Here is a 16,986-nt window from a genome sequence, read left to right as displayed (position 1 = left end):
CATTATCAGTAATACTATAAATTCAAAATTTTTATTTAAAAATTATTCAAGAAACATTAATTGGTGCTTTAAACATACATAATCATTTTCGATCAATCATTATTCTTGAAAATAATACTCCACACTATTTATCATTTGGTATTTGTCAATTTATTTTCTAAAAACTTAACAAAACAATTGAGTTCCATTATTTTAATTAATCAATATCGAATTGGACGCTATACGTGTATCTAAATCATTTCTAAAATATATATTATGTGATATAAAATCACAATGGAGTTAACTTTAATTAATGTAATGATATTTTTTATTATAATATGTGTTACGAAAGAATAATATAAATTTTAATTATTTATTTTAATAATATTAACCTTATCGTTCTATAAAAGTGTTAGTTGAATGCTTATATATAATATAATAAATTTAATTAAATTATTTATTTATTTTGATAATATTAGTTCTATTATACTATAAAAGTGTAATATGATATATATTAAATTATAAAATAGTAAAATAAAGGGAAAATTAGCCTAACATCCCTCTCCAACATTAGGTGATAGGAAAGGTCCACAATTTTTTTTTTTTCCCCTGTTAGATAAGGTCTCGCACATCCTTTACTTCTATTTTATTCAAAAAAAAAAAAAATCAACTTTACCCTCACTCTTCTCTCTCTCTCTCTCTCTCTCTCTCTCTCTGTGTGTGTGTGTGTACATATTTGGGTCTCTTTTCTTACTCTCTACATATTTGGGCCTTTCTTATCTCTTCTATCTCTCTCATCTATATATCTGATCTCTCTCTTTCCAAACCCTAAAATCCAAATCCATCATCTCCTCACTTTCTGACATCGCCACATTCGCTTTCTTCCACTCCGACGACTGCTCTATTGTCGTTGCCAACTCCCACCCCGACCTCGTCTTTCCATTTATCTTCTCTCTTTTCTCTCTCTAAAAATTTGCATCTCTCCACCACCTCACAATCTTCTTTTCCCAAACCCAGAACCCAAATCCACTATCTTCTCATTTTCCGACACTGCTACCTCTTCTCCCTTCCACTCTGACAACCACTTCATCATTGTTGATCTCGTCCATGACTTCGATGCCAAGTCTCGTACCTCCCTTTATCGCCTTCGCAGCCATGCTATAGCGATCCCAGTTTTAACACTTCGCTGAGTATGTCGGTAATCAAGCTGCCCGGTCAGCTCGTGGGGGTCCAGGGTGCAGCGTCCCTTGGCGGGTTCTAGGGCAGCGCCTTGGCGGGGATCGAGCTGCTTATCCGCTTAAGCGGCCGTTTATGTGCTCGAGCGGAGAATGTTTGGTTCCTAAAGTTTGACCTGTCTACAAAAGTACTGGGAAGGTGCATTCGACGCTCGAGCGGGGCTTTCCACACTCGAGCGGACCATGTATTATATCAGTTCGTGAATCTAATATTTCAGATCACTTTTATATATCTCTCTCAAAACATTTCCTCTCCCTTCTCTCTACATTTCCCTACGCCAAATTGGATCAAAACCTTAATTTCTCAAGATCCATTAGAGTTCTGCCATAGGTTCTTCATCAAAGTTGGCTAACTTCTCGAGGGCTTCGTTGTGTGTGGTGAAGATCGAGTTTCGACACCGTTGATTTTGGGGGTTTTATCTCATTTCTTCTTTAGAACTTAAGGTAGGGATTTTCTTAGAGTTATATATATATATATATATATTTGCAAGATCTATATAATTTTCGAATCATCTTTCGACAGCTTTGAAAATTGATTATTGATTCAAAAAGTTGAACGATTTGAAAGTGGGTTTGTCTCTTGTTCTTTTAGAATGATCTTATGGGTTTTGATCTTCATTGATTGATGAAAAGATGATTTTAGAAAGTTTTTTTTCAAAAGATTTGAGTTGTATAGTTTTGGTGAGAAAACCTTGAATTTGGGGATTTTTTTTTAAAGAGACTGAAAATCCATGAATGATATTGTTATATTTATTTTGTGTGTCAAAATAAATGGATGTTTGGAAAATTTCTTGTTTATATTTATCTAAATAATGAATTTTAGGGAATATGAGAATTGTTGTTCATTTTGGAAATTATTGTTCAAAACGTTGAAATAGTCTTGAAATGACTAATTGTTGAGGATACTTGAGAAGAGGGAATTGTTTTATTCCTTGGATGATAAAGTAGAATAAAAGTATTTATATTCATCTTGTGTTATTGGCATATCAATTTATTTGATTATATTAAACTTTGAAAGTTGATTTGAAAATTAGCATTGAGAAAAGAATGTTGAGAAACAAGTTTTCATAGTATGATTTTGGGGTAAATACATTAGTAAGTCTTGATAGATAGTATAGATGATATTGAATAAGTTGGCCTGAGAGTCTGGGGTGAAATATCGAAAACCTGCGCAGATAGGTGTCGAGCCTTTCGGTTAATACCGATAAAAATGACAATTTGGTAGTACTTGTATAGTCTACTTGTAGACACCGACTTAGGGATTATTAGAGTCGTATTTACCACCCTTGAAATAAATTGTTAAGTTTTGAACAATTGAAATTGCATGGTATTGTTGAGCATGATGATTTTCAAAAGATAAAAATGTGATTTATTTTCAAAAGGGCATAGCATGGCATGTGCATTTCATCTCTTGAGACTTGTATAAAATGTATATATTTTGTTAAGGATTTCCTACTGGGCTTTATGCTCACCCTACGGGATTTTTGTGCAAGAAAAGATGTGGTGGTGCCGCCTAATTAAAAGTGAGAAAATGTGTGTTGAGAGTACGAGACTCTCATTTTGCTGTGACTCTGTGTGTAAGCTAAGGGCTGTATGTGTGTGGGTTTGAATAACCGTTTTGTGTAACCAAGCTCAAGCCTTGGAAACTTGTAAACCCTTGGAGGTATTTATTTGTTTATTTACTCGTTGTTGGATTAATGTATTGTTGCATGAAAAACTATTGTATCATGTAATGTAAGTTTGGAGATTTATATTCGATTTTTCCTTGAAAGAGCCATGTTTGTTGTATTACCATTTGGGCTACAAATTTGGGACGTTACACATGCTCACCCCCATCTAGCTCTTTCGTTACCATGAGATTGGGTTCTTGATCTATCTGTTGAAGACTAAAGAATGGGTGATCATGGACAACAATAAACTCATGAATATAGCTGAATTTAGATGAGGGGCTTATGATGTGTGAGCAAATCAGATTGAAAGTTGTGTAAGCCAATAAGATTGGATTTTCTCTAATCTGTGTGAATTTTCTCTGCATGTGGGAACTGTGTGAATTTTCTCTGGTCGTGTTTACTGTTTGTAATTTTGTAAATCTTCTCTGGCTGTGTATAAAATATTTTAGTAGGAAGCATGTAGTCCCAAATCAGTTTCTTCCGGTGCTGATCCTAGAACATGTTCAAATCCTTATCCCGATTCTTCTCCCACTCTACTTCATGATGTACCATTAGAATTCCCAACTTCTGGAATTGACTTAGCTTTTGCATTGTTGACTGAAACCTTACTTTACTTTCATAGTGTAGTATAGTAAAAACCATTTTCCAGTGTCTTTCTAGCAAGCTGACTTAGACAATTGTCTGGGACAAGCCCCCGAGGCATTTTAGGCATGACTCATTTTTCCCTAATAAAAAGAAGAAAAACACAACTATTTTACCCCGTATTATCACGCCAGTGGTACCTCCTCTATTTCGTTACTACTATTGATCCTTTATATTTGTTACTGGAAGAACCCACTAGCATGGGCATACCCCAAGAAAAGAGAGGGTTCTATACTAATAAATTTAGCAAAAGAAGGATAGAAGTAAAAAGAAAATTATGGCTATATAATGGGCATGGTAATGGATCTATTATTGAATATGCCTGCACTGAACTTAGCGAGGACGATGTAGAAGGGCTTTGTTGAGCATTGTTTAGCCTGTATTTACACTCCAGCCAAAAAAACTGGAATTTCGGGCTTGTTGGAATTGGTGTGTTAGCTGTTCTAGAAAAAGGGAAACTTTTTTTAAGCTTTAAGGAATTTTTGCTTTTATGCTAAAGCAACTTACGTTAAATTAGGACAGGGGACTTGGAGTGCTTACTTCATTTCTCATTATTTCATAGGGTCAAAAAACTCATTTAGGAACAAGGGTTTTCCTACTAATGCATGGAGGGACGAGACAATCGGTGCACTCTTGAGGTAGACCGGTCAACCCAACCCAAAATCCAACTTTGAGCTTTTTAACTACAACAACTTAAATATACGCTATTGGAGATAGAATTACCGTGGCTGCTAACATTGGCCAGGTCGTACCTCTGACGTTGTTACTTTGAAGAAATTTGAGTACTCAAAGCAAGCCTGCGCTCTGAATACATTAGCATAGGATAACATCATAGGATTTCGATCCTATTACGTTGTGAATTTTCTCTGATTGTGGTCACTGTTTGTAATTTTGTGAATTTTCTCTAGCTGTAGTCACTATATGAATTTTCTCTGGCTATGGTCACTGTGTGAATTTTCTTACATATCGTGGGATTGTGATGTGTCTATAGAAATTCTAGTGAAAATGCCCAGGGAAATTCCAAACATGAACACACAAACAAACTCAGAGAAATTCTAAGGGGATTGTGAAGTGTCTAGAGAAATTCCAAACATGAACACACAAACACACTTAGAGAAATTTCAAGGGGATTGGGATATGTCTAGAGAAATTCTAGTGAAAATGCCTAGAGAAATTCCAAACATGAACACACAAAAACACTCAGCGAAATTCCAAGGGAATTGTGATGTGCCTAGAGAAATTCCAATGAAAATGCCCAGAGAAATTCCAAACATGAACACACACGCTTAGAGAAATTCCAAGGAGATTGTGATTGTAATGCCCCAAAATAAATAGCATAAAACCCAACTCATGGCAGTAAGTCAAGTGATTAATAAGCTGATATTCTCCATTTATATTTTCTATGATCATTACAAAATGTGACATATGCAATATACATTGATAAATCCTAAATTTCGAATCTATAGCATATGACATTGATACAGGAATTGAAAGGAAATTAAAATCAAATAAATAAATTCCCTAATTTCTTACAACTTTCTAAGATGATGATTGTTTACAACAAATGAGTTTCAACTCAATACAAATAAAGCTCGAGGCGTAAACAAATAATTGGAGCAAAACATAACCAAAAAGAAGCCTTAAGCTCCAAGTCCTCCCAAGCTACATTCTTGGCGGAGGCATATCATCAACACCTCCTGAAAGTTGTTTTCCACATAGGGTGAGCTAAAACTCAGTAGAGATACTGTAACACAATATACGAATCTTAAAAAAATTATAAGGTGAATGCACAATGCATACCATTTTCCAAACATTTCCCGATTTCCATCTCAAAACTATGCAATGCCAGATTATATGTCAATTCATGAAGAATAATCTTTTTATACAGAAAACAAGATAGTGGATATAACACACTGGGAATCTCTAGGTACGTGTGTGCAAGTAGGCTATACAAGCACTACCTAAGTCATTTTATCGGTACTAACCGGAATGATCAGCACCTAATCGCGCGGGTTTCTAAACTTTCACTAAGGACACATAGGCCAACATAATAAAACGACAACCACACCCCCTAATCAGATTCACCACAGCATTCACCCCTTTTTTTCTCAAAAACAAATACATTTACAATGTTCAATGTAAGATGATGCACAATGCACAATGTATGATAAATTAGTTTCAATTCAACCTAATCCTCATGCAATAATCAAGACTATCATCCACCGATAACCCAAAACAGATATTTCTATTCAATTAAATAAATTCCAATTAAAAGATACATTTTTATCAATTCCAATGCGAGTGATAATACATATCCAACTCCACCATCATCATTAACATAATCATTATTCCCAATTCACAACATCCAACATCCATTTCCATTTCTCTTTTTACAATTTCCAATATCCAAAATTAGGGCAAAAACCTCATTTTCTTTCCAAAATCAATATTTGAAAAGTTTTTCACCATTTCCATACAACTCATCCACAACCATATTCCCACAACTATTTTCAAGAATCAATTTGGAAAACTCCTCTGTTGATTTCAAACCAAACCCTTGGTTTTACCAAAATCTCCTAAACACATAACCCTTTTGAAAAGACAAATAATTAAGCTAAAACTCATAAAAAGAGTAAAAGAAATCCTTACCTCAAAGAAGAAGATCAAAGGAAACAAGAAGTAGAACTCGATGGAGCCAAAAACACTAACTCTTCCAATTAGGACGAAGCCCTCGACGTGCTCTATCTTTTATTCCAAAGGACTAGGGTGAGGAAATGCACGGATTGAGATTCTTTGGAGTAAAAGTTCAAGAACTAGAGAGAGAGGAAGTAGATCTAGGGTTTTAGAATGTTTAGAAAGAAAAAAGAAAAAAAGATGAAAAAGTGAGCAAAAAGGTCTTCCCCTTGGACTGATATACGCATAGACCACTCGGGTGAAGGAATGGTCGCTTGAGGGACAAACACAATAACTGACACCGCTCGAGACAATGACCCCCTCCAAATAGTTCAGACTTGTAAAAGTTTGCTCAAGTGCAAGAAAAATAGCTCGAGCGAAGAATACAAATTCTTTGTAGTTTTGCAGACTGTAAAAGACCGCTCGAGCGCAAGAATGGTCGCTTGAGCAAACAAGCAAAAATCTGGGCATTAACTCTTTGAAAACTAACCTCTAAATCTGTTTTAAATACAACCAAAACTCCCAAAAGTCAAACTCAATAAACAACAAGATGTAAATGAGTTGAACAACAATTAAATACATGGGTTCTCGGATCCAAAAGAGTTTGGTCGAAATCAAAATCGTTATAGTGATGTGTTTAGAGAAATTCCAGTGAAAATGTCCAGAGAAATTCAAGAGAAATTTCAATGAAAATCAAACAAGCCACACCCACCCACCTCTCTCTCTCTCTCTCTCTCTCTCTCTCTCTTTCTTCGTGTTTGGGATTCTCTTCCCAGAATGATCTCTTTGATTGCTTTCTATGTATCCTCCCAACACCAACAACAAGAAGCAATCTTCTTTCAACACCACCACCACCACCACCACCACTGGTGGCAGAGCTCATTTTTTCGGTGATGAAAAAGGCCAAGTCTCAGGCCATAGCTTGATCTCTCAACCACAAAAACGGCCACATCAACTTCGACACCAAACTTGATGCCGTCGTTGACCATCGTCCTTCCATGATCAAAGATCTCAACAAGGGTATTTTGGTTTAATAAATTTGGATGTAAAACGCGTGTCTGTTTTAAGGACCTTAGCTACTATGTTTTTGTTTAGTATCATTTATCCTCTAAATTCCTATTATTAGGTACCATAAAAAAAATTTCCTAAAATAAAGACTCATTTTGATAATAAAAATAATAGTTAAATTAGAAAGAAGATTAGTAATATAAAATTAAAAGTGATCCTAATTATTCAATTTAATTTTTATTTTTATATTTATTTGAAAAATAAAAATATGTAGAAATAGAACTATACAAAATTTATTTTAAAAATTAAATATAAATATGTTGTAATTGGATTAAGAAGAAAATACATAAATTAAATATGTAGAATATTGATTTTTTTAAAATTATTTTTGAATTATTCATAAATATTTTATATAGGTATATAATATTTAAATTAAATATAAATATTTTGTAATAAACAATTTCATGTTAAATAAAAAAATTAAATATAAATTAATATTAAGATATCAATAAGATAGACAAACAAATAAAAAAAAATATAAAACAAAATTAATTTGAGATAATTTTTTTTCAAATATCATAATAATTAAATTAAAATATTAACTATATAGAAGAAATCCGACAATAACAAAACTAAATACGCGATGAAAAATATATAAAAAATAAGTATGTATCAAATAGAGTCTATATAAAATTGATTATTATAAATAAAATTGAATTTGTTTGGAACTAAAGTTTATAGGTAAATGAACAAGACATGCTGATGTGATTTTTTTTCTTTTTTTTTTTCTTTTTTTAAAAAATAAGCTTTTATAATGTGTCACCTATGTAAAGAAACAACACTATTTTTAATATATACTAGCAATTGACTCGTGCAGTGCATTTTTTTTTTCCAAAAAATATGTGATGGTACAATGTGTGTTATAAGAGAATAATTTTAATTATTTATTTTGATAATATTGGCGCTATCATTCTATAAAATTGTTACTTGAATATATATATATTAATTTTGATTAAATTATTTGTATATTTTGATAATTTTAGTTATATTATATTATAAAAGTGTAATTATCATTTAATAATTTTGTATGATATATATTAAATTATAAAATAATAAAATAAATGCTCATTTTGATATTAAAAATAATAGTTAAATGAGAAGAAGAGTTAGTAACATTAAATTAAAAGTAATTCTAACTATTTAATTTTCTTTTATATCCATTTGGAAAATAAAAATATGTAGAAATAAAAATTATATAAAATTTATTAAAAAATAAATATCAATATGTTGTAGTTGGATTATCATATAATGATTTTATATGATATATATATATATATATATATATATATAATTATAAGATTATAAAATAAAAATTCTTAATTAAATTAAAACATCAACTATGTAAAAAAAATTCAACAACGACTAACCAATAAATAATCACATAACAACATCTAAACCCAAAAAAAAATAAAAAAAATAATAATAATAAAAATATCCAAACGATAGATATATTTTAGGGAAAATTGGTCTAGGGTCCCTCTCTCACTTTTCGTAATGGAAGAGATCCATAAAATTATTTTTTGATGTCTAAGGTCCCTAAACATATCTCAGAGAAATTTGAGTATGTCCATTTGTATCCTTGCTTGATTCAAGGCTCTAACTATTGCCAATTTGTCCCATACATAAGAGCCGTCTGGAAGCTGTGGGCACAGAACGATTTCAACTCCGGTGATGGATGTGGCTGCCGCAGTCAAAGCTTCCGCCGACGCAGCTTCCACTGACAAGTCGATGAACGCAGTGTCGCGCAATACCTGGGCTGAAGTCGGGAAAAATTTGTAGAAGCAAACTTACAGTCATTGGTTCTTCTATATCAAGCATTCCAGCATTATTGACCAACATTTCACCATATTCTCCAATGCACCAAACTGCCACTCAGACAAGACTTTCCTGATGAAAACATCAAAAATCATTTTTCACTAATTACTCAAGATGATAGAACTTCCATACCAAATCTTATCCTAAAAAAGAAAAAAAAAACTAAGTACTTGTTCACCTGATGTTTGGACTGCTCTGTACAGAAATTGTACTGTATATTCATGGAGGTTCGAAGCATTGTTTATCACAACAATAAGGGCATGCTAAACTTCATCTTTTACAAAATTTCCTGCCTATTAATAATAGCGTCAGGATCAAAATTTTACCAAATGTGTCATTACCTACATCAAAGAAAGCTAAAATAAAGATTTAAAAGACAAAATAAAACACAGAATAAAAGAGAGAAATTCTGAAGTGCAGAGAAAATTGTTCAAAACACAGAATTTCTCTGGGGAGAAATTCCGAAGTCCAGAGAAATTTGGTTAAAATGTAGACAGAGAATCCAGAGAAATTTAGAATTTCTCTGGAGAGAAATTCCAAAGTGCAGAGAAATTTCCAGAATTTTTCTGGAGAGAAATTTCTCTGGATGTAATAGGCATTGGCAATCTTTGCTGCTCTTTGTATTATCAGCAAAGAGATGAAATCTAAGAATTATATTGAACCAATATTATACCATGGATTTGCTTTTACTTCTTTTGGTGGAACTTTTTGATGGAGCTTTAAAAAAATAGCCTGTTATTTTTGGACTGTTCTTGTAGGGACTTGTATCTTGTAGATGGATGGAGTTTAATGAAAGTGAGAGTTGTTGATGCTTATAACTTGGAAATTAAAAAAAATCTTCTGTTAAATCAATTGTTGTTTAGCTTCTATAGATTATAGAGTGGTGAGTAACAACAGTTGGAGAAACATGATCATTTTAGCTTGAAAAGTAATAGAACAGTCAATGAAATTTCCCTGGAGAAACCTCCAGCAGGATCATATATATATAGGTTGTTATTTGTTGCTTATTCACTCAATGAAATGATCTTCTCTCTTTGTTTTAAACTGAAATTTCTCTGGATTGGTGAAGAGAAATTTTCTTGTTGGAACTGAATTTCTCTGGGAAAATTTCTCTGGACCAATTTTCTCTGACTTGAATTTTCTCTGGACCAATTTTCTCTGGATTGATGTTGAGGGACCTTAGACATCATAAAAATATTTGATGTCCTTTATACTATAAAATCATAATATCAGGGACCTTAAAAAAAATACCCCTATATTTTAATGTGTGAAATAATTAATTATTTGTAATATGATGTCAAAATATAAAAGAACTTATTTTTCAATAATTGAAAAAATAACTCAAGTAGTAAATCCAAATTTTTAGAGTTTCCTCGAGCGTATTATTGTTGTGTGGGTTTTTTTTTTTTCCTGTAAGCTGTGATTATATAAAATAATGTAAGAAATGAAGTATAATTTTATATATAGAATCACTATAAAATCTAAACGACAAATCCATAATATAGAATAAGACATAATTGGTATTGAATATAGAATAATATACGAAAAAATAAGAAGAAAAAAAGGCAATTTAGCATTTAAAAAAAAATCTTAATATCCTTGAAAGATTTAAGAAGAAAAACGGGAAAGGCAAAATTGGTATTGGATTTGTAGTTTATTTCAATTATCATGAAAAATATATGAAAAAAATATTTGTCAAATGGAATCCATATAGAATTGGTAAGGTTAGTATAATTTAAATAAGGGCAAATTACATTAATAGTCCCTATAATTTGGGGCCTGTGTCACTTTAGTCTCTGACTTTTCAATTGTGACACATTTGACCCTACATTTTGAATCTTGTTTCAAATAAGGACAATTGAAGATACTATTGCTTAAATTCAAGGACAAAATAGTCAATTTGATAAAATATAAACTAATTTGACAAAAATAAATGTCAAAAAAATATTTTTAAATTTTAAAAAAATTATTTCTACACACCAAAGATAAAATTATGTAAAATTGATAAATTTTTTGGACATTTATTTATTTATTTATTTTTACCAAATTAATTTTTATTATATGTTTAGATGATGATTATGTAATGAGTGGTTGTTAAGATTTTAATGTGCAATCGATATATTTAATGTATACAATATTTTTAGTTTTGGATTTTTTAATTTAATGGATTGGTTTAATAATGATATCAAAATTGCCGTCATATTTGAATTTTTGAAAAATAGAAACTAATTTAATGAAAATAAAAGCAACCACCCATTACATGATCATCATCCAAACACATAATAAAAATTAATTTGGTAAAAAAAATTAAATGTCTAAAAGATTTATCAATTTTATATAATTTTTTCTTTAGTGGGTAAAAATAATTTTTAAAAATTCAAAAATATTTTTTTGACATTTATTTTTGTCAAATTAGTGTATATTTTATCAAATTGACTATTTTGCCTTGAAATTAAGCAATGATATCTTCAATTGTCCTTATTTGAAACAAAATTCAAAATTCAGGGTCAAATGTGTTACAATTGAAAAGTCAGAGACCAAAGTGATACAAGTCCCAGACTGTAGGGACTGTTAGTGTAATTCACCCTTTAAATAATTCTTGAGTTTGTGTAGAACTCTATGTAATTAAGAAAATACATGCTGACGTGGCTTTTAGAAAAAAATAAACCCTTATAATATGCCACCTAAGCACGAGAAGTACACTACTTTTAATAATATATATATGCTATGATACGATATTTATTTTATTTTAATATAACTGTTTTTTCTGTTTCCCAAAAAAAAAAAAAATAGATGTATATATTTGGTTTACTTTAATTTTTTAGGGTTGCTATTAGGCTAGGGTCTGAGTTCAAATTGGGCCAAGCCCATAATCCACTTTGTTCAAAGTCCAACAGTTCTAGGCCGTTAGCCTAGTCACTGAAGTAGACATAAAATAATTTGGATGCTGAAAAAGAGAACTTTAAAAGTTCACTTCCAAAACACTGAAAATAAGCCGAGAATGAAACCAAGGGCACCTTCCCTGAAACAGGCCCTGAGCACTCTTGGGATTGGTCTGGGAAGAAAAAGGCCGAGATCTTTTAGTTATTTTAGTCATAAAAAAATAAAATAAATTTTTTAATTTAATAAAATAAAATATCATATGCAATTTATAATTATTATATTTTTTCTCATAAAAATCAAAAAAATGAAAAATCTCAACCCAAACAAGACTTTTTAACCTCTAAGTTAAAATAGTCAAAATCTCAAAACACCAACCCACATTCCAAACGAACCCTAGATAAAATTGAAAGCTAAGGTTCCGTTTGACAACATTTACAGTTTATTATTTTTATTTATAAAAATATTAAATATGTTTATATTTTTTTTAGGTAAAAACAAAAATAAAAAAACGTGTGATATATTTAAATTTTTTGTTTTGAAAATAATTTAAAATTGGGGATTATGGGGGGTGGTTTGGTGGACGGTTGGTCACATAAAGTGATAGTTGAAGATGGTTTTTAAGAAAATATGGTGGTCGAAGGTGGTTATCGCTGGTAAGAGATGATTGGTAGCAATGGCAAGTCGTTAGTGAGCCAAAGGTGGTTGGTGAAAGAAGTTATTGGCAATAGTAATCGATAGCGATGAGTAAGGATGGCAACGTAACATGTTTGGAGTGAGTTTGTCATCCTCCGCTTCCGCCTCTGCCTCTACCTCCGCCCTCTCCCCTCCCCCCCCCAATATCATATAGATGTGGGGCAAGAGTGGGCGGACGCAAATTAATTTTGTAACCTTAAAAATAAAAAAAGTTTAACGAAATTATAGATAATAATTCACAATTAAAGAGAGTTAGCATATATAATATGATAAATAAATGAGTGAAAACGAATATTAAGTATAATATTTTAATTTTATTATGTTGAAAAAATTAAACTATATACATATTATACACATATATTGAATAAAATCAAGGCGGGGTCGGGGTATATCAAGATGGGGGAGTAATGGGTGATAATCAGAAAGAGTGGGAGAAAAAAGAGAGAGGAGAAAAAATTGTTAACAAAAAGTGAAACCAACTTTTTTATGTTTACCAAATATAAACTGTTTATAGTTTTCTAAAAATAAAAATAGAAGCCAAACAAATTTTTGTTTACAGTTTTTAAAAATTCTATAAATATAAACATAAAATTATAAATATAAACGTTACTAAATAAGCCCAAAGTGTTAAAAATTCTAGTAGTAAATTAGTAAAAAGAGTCGAGTTAGATTATTGATTCAATCATCAACTCAATTAAAATTGAACTGCGATATTATAATTATCTAATAGATATATTAAAAAATATACTTAAATAAAATTATAAATATTAAGATACAATTATTTAAATTATTTTTAAATTTTAAGATATATTTATATATTTACATAAATATGATAACCAAATAAATGTTTATACATGTTGATTGGTTGTCAAAGAAAGATAACCATGGTTGTGTTTGAGAGGAAATATCATGAATGTAATAAATATTAGGGTAAATTACACAGACCTCCTCTCTAGTTTTGTATATAATTATAGAAATCTCTGCTAAGGTTTAAAAAATTACACTAATCTCTATCACCCTTTTTTTTTTTGGGGGGGGGGGGGAATAAATCTACAACACTGCTACAGACCCCCACTGGGGGTCGACCCCCAGTGACGTGGCGCAACGCCATTCGCCAGTTTTTTTTTTCTTTCTTTCTCTCCTACCAATCACCCACAGCCACGTGGGCTGGGGGTCACTGAGGGTCGCCCCGTACTGGGGGTCCCCCGCATTTTCCATAAATCTAACCTCTGTTACTTGTGAAAATAATATACATTTTAATCCACCGTTAGGCATCTATTGGCAATTCTGTCAAACAATGCTAATGTCACCTTGCTTAGCCTCCGTTTGGAAAGTGAGTTGGCTTTTTGGCTTTTTGATCTTTTTGACTTTTTTTGACTATTTTAGCCTGGGTTAAAAAGTTTAGTTTGGGAAGTACTTTTTGATTTTTGGCTTTTCTGACTTTTTTTGTGAGAGAATAGAGTAATGATTATGGGTTTGATGTGATGTTTTGTTTGTTATGGCTAAAATAGTCGATTTTATCTTTTGTGGCTATTTTAGCCACAAACCAACTTGCCAAACAACACTCGTAAATACCAAAAATGCCCCATCTATTTTCTATACACAAAAACCAAATATGTATGAATCTATGTGTATTTCAATTATATCACTCACATTCTAGGATGATGAACACTTAATGGAAAACTATATTCATACAAAACATATCACAATAATAAAATGTAATAATATTATTTTTATAAATAAAATTTACCTTTATGGTTGTTTAGTTTTAAAGTGAAATGTCCATATTAAAAGGAGACCCATCCTCTCTCCCCCATGGTGTAGAAAAGGAGATCCATCTCCCTTGGTTTTGGTACAGAATTTTTGCTCTCATATAGTCATGTATTCTTCCTGTATGAGAGAGTGTTGTCATTGTCGATTTGCCAAAACTAACAGAAGGTGCTTCTGCATTAGTCGGTCTAAACTGCGTATCTTAGGAGACAAAAGTCGACATACCTCCAACACTCACGGTGAGATAACTAATCTATTTTCAAGAGACTGTGGTATCACACAAGTTTCGGTTTGCACTTCTTTACCATTTTATTGTATTGTGTATTTCTGTTCAATATTATTGTAAGTTCCAACATATTTTCTTAGTCTGTAATTTAATTTGATTAGTCGTAAATCTATTTATTTTAGTTAATTAAATTAATTTGTATAACAAATTTAAAACAGATTATATATATTTCCCATGAAAGTGGCCAAATAAATTTATACGATAGATTAAATGTATTTTACTCTCGCGGGGTTTTTTCGTAGAAGTTGTACACTCTTTTGCTTTCTTGAATTCGATTGCTCTTTGTACACTGTGTCCGAGGCATGCTTAGAACAATATCTTACAAAATAATAATAATTATGTGCCCAATTTTATTTTATTTTTTTTTGTTCCATATTAGTCTTGATTAGAATAGTAATCAAATATTTATATGAGCATGTTACTATTATAAGAATTCCTGTATTGTGTAATTTAATTATGCATACTGCTGTGTTGTTTTCTATGTGTTTCAATAATGCATTCCATGAGATTTATTTTATTAAAAACTAAAGCCAACAACATTTGCTGCTACCATGTTCTGGAAAGGCCACTGTTTTATCATATAAAACCAAGGCTTGTATTCTAATTTTGTCTCCTAATAGTGCTTCCTGTGTAGTTTAATTTTGTGAGTCTAGGTTTTTATTTCTTACCATAATTTGTATGGTTCTTTATTTTATAATTTCATAACATAATTTACATGTTCAAAAATTTCTAGATTTTAATTTTTATTACATGCTTATTGTTTCTACAGTTATGTGTATGATCTTATTTACATGCTATTGCTACAAACATTCACATGTGTATTACATGATTATTGTGTTTATATAAATTCATATGTAACTCTTGCATATTAATTTAATTTAAGGTTTTGGAGTTATTAATTTTTTGTAACTTGTCTATATTTATTTGCATATTTATTGTGTAATAATTTTATATATATGACTCATGGGTATTAATTTTTAATTCAATGCTTCGAGTTATAGGTTTATTTTGTAACTCTTGCCTATTCATATTTTAATTTAATTGTGAAGTTATAAATTTTAATTGTGTCTCTATTAATTTACATGTTCATTGTGAATTAAATTTATATATAACTCTTGACTATTAACTTTTAATTTAATTCCTAGAGTTATAGATTCATTTTTGTAACTCATCTAGTATTTTAATTGATTAGTTAATTTTATTATTAAATAGTTTGCTAGGAGGTTTCTTGTAATTTATTATATTTACAATTTCTTTAGATTGTTTGGTGTGTATTTTCTTGTGTTTTTCTGCTAACTCTCTTTACAAGAATACCTGTATGCAAGGGAATGGGGAAAAAAAAATATAGAAGTCGAAATGAATAGGATTTGGGATTGCAATAAAAATTTGGACTACTAACATTTTTGATTGAACAAAAATACCTAAGCGAGGAAAAGTGTTTAGAAAATAATAATCCTATTTGGATTGGTCTATATTGGTTTATATTTTTGAAGCAAGTTTGTTTGCTTGTATTGCTAGAAGCATTTTATTCGGTTATCATTGTTGTTAGCAATTTTATTTTAATTGCTTGTAAATTTGGAACTTGGTTTGTTTTAACCTAATTTATCCCTTGGAAAACTTAATTCTAAAAATTGTTTCTCATGCACTAAGAGTCAACATGCTCTTGAACGTTTTGTCAAAAGGTTAACTGAGTTTTAAGTGGGACCGATATGACCCCTCTAGCCTTCCTGGGAACATTCTTGACCATGTTCGATTCTAGGTTAAGTGGTTAAGTGGTTAAGTGGTGAGACTAGTTTTGAATTAAATTTCCAACTGTGGTATTTTCTAGTGTTAAGTTTAATTTTTGGAAACACAGAAAGTGAAATTCTGTTGTACTTTTCAAAAATGACAACTATCACCGATGCTGTTAATGTTGGTGGGGATCAGATCCTGGGGCAACTGGCACCCCTATTGCTGTGACCTCTATGGTCAACCCGATTGCTCTGACCTCTGTGGTCAACCCTGTTGTTGCTCCTACTGTTCCTGGAGGCTCACTCAACCATCACGAGCACCCGAAGAAGTTCGCGGAAGTAAATTTCAAGAGGTGGCAGCAGAAGATGCTATTCTACCTAACTACTCTAAACCTTGCGAGGTTTTTGAGTGAAGAACCACCAGTCGTGGAAGAGAATGAGCAAGACAAACAGAAGCTCATGGCTCTAGATATTTGGAAGCAGTCAGACTTCCTCTATCGGAACTACATTCTGAATGACTTGGTAGATTCACTTTTCAACAT

This window comes from Camellia sinensis, chromosome 7, assembly GCF_055761805.1.
Source record: "Camellia sinensis isolate YWXY chromosome 7, ASM5576180v1, whole genome shotgun sequence".
NCBI classification, from domain to species: Eukaryota; Viridiplantae; Streptophyta; class Magnoliopsida; order Ericales; family Theaceae; genus Camellia; species Camellia sinensis.
Note: the sequence above shows the minus strand (reverse complement) of the source record.